This window comes from Colobus angolensis, unplaced genomic scaffold (assembly GCF_000951035.1).
Source record: "Colobus angolensis palliatus isolate OR3802 unplaced genomic scaffold, Cang.pa_1.0 Scaffold43, whole genome shotgun sequence".
Lineage (NCBI taxonomy): Eukaryota > Metazoa > Chordata > Mammalia > Primates > Cercopithecidae > Colobus > Colobus angolensis.
Genome location: NW_012117710.1, coordinates 5,337,432 through 5,342,313, shown reverse-complemented (window position 1 = coordinate 5,342,313; position 4,882 = coordinate 5,337,432). Strand labels below are relative to the sequence as shown.

The 4,882-nt window shown below is 49.8% G+C and overlaps 1 protein-coding gene across 1 annotated transcript in view; it reads left to right on the top strand.

The window, feature by feature from the left end:
* RADIL (Ras association and DIL domains) overlaps positions 1 to 4,882 on the top strand; it is an 87,016-nt gene that overhangs the window by 40,509 nt on the left and 41,625 nt on the right. The window lies entirely within an intron of this gene.

Below are 4,882 nucleotides of genomic sequence, written 5' to 3'. Positions count from 1 at the left end.
AGCGCGATTGTTGTTCCCTGAGTAAGACTCTAATTAGTATGAGGCGGTCCTAAGTTTCATCATGGAAATGATACCCTACAGTATGTAAAAAATATTAATAATAATAATTTATTCTCCCTCTAAAAAAATGGAACCTCTTAATTTGCCGAAAATTTGGAAAATAAGTGCAAGTATAAAGAAAGGAGTAGAAATCACCTGTCGGCTCACCTCCTGGAGAGAATAATTTTCAACGTTTTGGTGCTTTTCATTCTGGTGTTTTCTTAGTGTATGCATTCATTTGCTTCATTTAGTGATCGATTAGAGATGGGGTTCTGGCGTTTTCTCAGAATATGCCTTCATTTTCTGACTCTATTTATGAGGTCTTGCTCTGTCACCCAGGCTGGAGTGCAGTGGCGCAATCATAGCCCATGCAGCCTCCATCTTGTGGGTTCAATGGTTACTCCTGCCTCCACCTCATGAGTAGCTGGGACAAGGTGTGGCCCACCACATCTGGCTCATCTTTTTATTTTTGTGGATTTGGGGTCTGGCTGTGTTACCTAGTCTGCTCCCAAACTCCTGGCTTCAAGTGATCCTCCTGCCTCAGCCTCCCAAAGTGCTGGGATTACAGGCATGAACCACCATGCCCAGCCTACATTAGCTTTCTTTAGGTTAGGTTTCTAAAGTATTCTGCAAGTATAATTTTCATATACAGGACACCTCTCGCTTCTTTCTTCCTTTTTTTTTTTCTATGTAGGTCAAATTATGACACCCCTTGCTTCTTAATTCGCTCCCTTTCCTCAATCCTAGTACTCAGGGACCACATGTGGTTGACTCCTGGGTCATGAATCTGACATGATTTGCTTCTGATCTCTAAAAATATTACTGGCCAGATGCTGTGACTCATACCTGTAATCCCAGCACTTTGGGAGACTGAGGTGGGAGGAATGCCTGAGCACAGGAGTTTGGGACCAGCCTGGGCAAAATAACGAGACCCTGTCTCTACAAAAAATACAAAATTAGCTGAGTGTGGTGGTGTCCACATGTCATCCCAGCTACTTGGGAGACTGAGGCAGAAGGATTGCTTGAACCCAGTAGGTGGAGGCTGCAGTGAGCTGTGATTGTGCCACTGCACTCCAGCCTGGGTGACAGAGCAAAACCCTGTCTCAAAAACACAACAAAACAGTCTGAATTTTGCTTATTCACCATGTCTAGTCACCTTGCTAACTTCACTTGTTAATTGTAATAATTTTTTCCGTAGATTCTTTTGCATTTCCTGCATACACAATGACATTGTCTGCAAAATAGTGATAATTGAATTTGTTTCCTTCTTTCTTTTCTTTTTTTTTTAGACAGAGTCTCACTCTGTTGCCAGGCTGGAGTGCAGTGGTGTGATCTCAGCTCACTGCAACCTCTGCCTCTCAGGTTCAAGCAATTCTCCTGCCTCAGCCTCCCAAGTAGCTGGGACTACAGGTGCCTGCCACCATGCCCAGCTAACTTTTTGTATCTTTAGTACAGATGGGGTTTCACCATATTGGTCAGGATAGTCTGGATCTCTTGACTTCGTGATCTGTCTGCCTTGGCCTCCCAAAGTGCTGGGATTACAGGCGTGAGCCACTGAGCCTGGCAACTTCTTTCTTTTCAATCCTGTATCTTTCCTCTATTTTTCCCCGCCTGTTGTACTGACTAGGACCTAGTACAAAGTTGGAGAGAAGTGGTTACATCAGGCATCATTGTCTTGTTCCTGATGGCAAGAGGAAGTTACATATACAGTCTCCCTAGAATTGTTTCCCTAATGAGAGAATTGGTTCCCAAAAGTGAGGTTAATATGTTCCTGTCTAGCCACAGTTGCTTTGTAGGGCCTTTTTTTTTTTCGGAGTCTCGCTCTGTCACCCAGGCTGGAGTGCAGTGGCGTGATCTTGGCTCACTGCAACCTCTGCCTTATGGGTTCAAGCAATTGCCCTGTCTCAGCCTCCCGAGTAACTGGGATTACAGGCACCCACCATCATGCCTGGCTAATTTTTGTATTTTTAGTAGAGATGGGGTTTCTCCATTGTTGTCCAGGCTGGTCTTGAACTCCTGACCTCAGGTGATCCAACTGCCTCGGTCTCCCAAAGGGCTGGGATTACAGGCATGAGCCACAGCGCCCAGCCTTTGTAGGGTTTCTGTAATGAGAATAAAATGGAATTAGATGCAAAATGCCCAGAATCAAGCTGGCCATGGCATAGGGAGGTGCTTACCAAATTATGCCTAAGCAGTTCTTTTTTGTACATTTGAAATGATTTTTCTTCAAGGACTGCTTGATGGTCTTATGGCTCTGTGTCCTTTGCTGGCTTAGAAAAAGGTGCTTCAGCTAAAGGAAGACTCATTTCAGGCCTATCTGACCTCTGTGTTTTGCAGCAGTAACTGCAGAGTTTATTTAGCAGTGCGCCCCCGGCTGTTACTAGGGGCCACTTTAAAATCATCTCTTGGCCGAGGGCAGTGGCTCAGGCCTGTATTCCCAGCACTTTGGCAGGCCAAGGCAGGCGGATCATGAGGTCAAGAGATCAAGACCATTCTGGACAACATGGCGAAACCCCGTCTGTACTAAAATTACAAAAAATTAGCTGGAGGGGGACGGGGTGGTGTGGCAGGCGCCTATAATCCTAGCTACTCGGGAGGCTGAGGCACAAGAATCGCTTGAATCCAGGAGGCAGAGGTTGCAGTGAGCCGAGATGGTACCACTGCACTCCAGCCTGGGCAACAGAGCAAGACTCCTTCTCAAAAAAAAAAAAATTGGCCGGGCGCAGTGGCTCAAGCCTGTAATCCCAACACTTTGGGAGGCCGAGACGGGCGGATCACGAGGTCAGGAGATCGAGACCATCCTGGCTAACATGATGAAACCCCGTCTCTACTAAAAATACAAAAATTAGCCAGGCATGGTGGCGGACACCTGCAGTCCCAGCTACTCGGGAGGCTGAGGCAGGAGAATGGTGTAAACCCAGGAGGTGGAGCTTGCAGTGAGCTGAGATCCAGTCACTGCACTCCAGCCTAGGCGACAGAGCGAGACTCCGTCTCAAAAAAATAAAATAAATTAAAAAAATTAAAAAAAAAAAATTGTCTCTTGCCAGGCATGGAGGTGTGCGCCTATAGTCCCAGCTATTCTGAGGCCAGATGTTCGAGGCTGCAGGGCGTTATGGTGACCACGCCTGTGACTCCACACTGCACTCCAGCCTGGGCAACATAGCAAATAAGCAAAATGGTCTTCCGTTCCCCAGTAGCGGTCAAGTTCCGCAGCCCAGGAACGTTTCATCGTCCCCTCTGTCTCCAGTCCTAGTCACCTCATCTCTGAGGCCTGAGAGTGAGGATGGGTGACAGAAACGGTTCCAAGTTGTGTCTGTCATTATTCCAAACCATCAAGAGCCAGGGAGGGAAGAGAAAACAGGATCAGGAGGTGAAAGCTGCCGGCTGAGTTTACAGAGGAACTGAGCGACGTTCAGGAAAAGCCTGTGTTTTTCTTTCCAGGGCTGTTCAGAGTCTGTGGGAGCTGGTGACGGTCACCAGCTGCTCGTCCAGGTTCCCTGTGCACCCCCAGCACGCAGAGCCCCGCCCTCTCTGCCAGCAGCGCGTCACTAGGCGCTGCCTTCTGGAGGAGGGGAGGGGGTGGCCTAGACAAACTCGTGTGGTGGTGGCTGCATGCTGTCCCCTCGCCTCTTCCTCCAGCAGTGACTACCTCACCTAGGAGATGAGGCTGTGCTCAGCAGCTTGGCTTGGCCCAGGCTGGGGAGGAAGTCCACTAACAGGGCTTCAGGGACACAGAGCTCAGCGCTCCTTTCCTTACGGCCTCTGCTGTGAGAGTAGAAGAAGGATGTCAACAACGACCGTCCCATCCCGATCGTCTACACTTTCCCCATTGCCCCGGCGCCCTGCACTTTCTACTCCTTCCATCCCATGTCAAAGGCAAGCATTTCATGGTCAGGCAGGCCTGTCTGCGAACCATGGTCCCTTAGGAGGCCTGCATTGCTATTCCAACCTCTGGCCTTGTCACGTCTTTTTTTTTTTTTTGAGACAGGTTCTTGCTCTGTTGCCCAGGCTGGAATGCAGTGGCGTGATCACTGCAGCCTCGACCTCCTGGGCTCTGGGCTCTGCTGATTCTACCACCTCAGCCTCCCAAGTAGCTGGGACTGCAGGCACACACCACCACGCCCAGCTAATTTTTGTATTTTTTTGTAGAGGTGGGGTCTTTGCGATGTTGCTCAACCTGGGCTTGAACTCAAGCCATCCTCCTGCCTTGGCCTCCCAAAGTGCTGCTATTACAGGCTGAGCCACTGGGCCTGGCCTTGTATTATCTTCTTACAATGTCAGAAAGTGTACGTTTTGCTTCTGAGGCTGGGACCCCATGTATTAGCAGATGTTTGGAGCCAGGCAGGTCCCTGAGGGATGCTGTGGGTGAAACAGTGCTACCCACCAAGGTCCTAGTTACCCAGACCCTGCCTTATTCCTGGGCCGGGTTGTTTTTCTGCCTCTCCACCAGAGCAGATCAACAAGGGGCAGCAGGGGAGACCCGCACCCGCCGGCTTCCTCTGCAGGAACTGACAGACGCTTATCCTGAGAAGGATTGAAATTGACACTAAATCAAACTGGAGTCTCCCCACCAAGCTCTCCCAGTGCTTGTGGGTGTCACCTTGTCCCCTGTAAGGAACCGCTGTGGACAGGGCTTCGGGGGAGGGGGAGTGCTCTGGCAGTGGCTCCTCTCCCTGGCTGCTGTGTTCTAGAACCTTCCAGATGGCATTTACCAATACAGATTCCTGGACATCCCTCAAACCTACGCGGCACCTCTGTTCCCAGTGAACTCAGTCACGCCAGGGCAGGAACATTCCCAGAGATCCTTGAAGAAGACGAGGGCGTTGGGGCCACAGCTGACCTC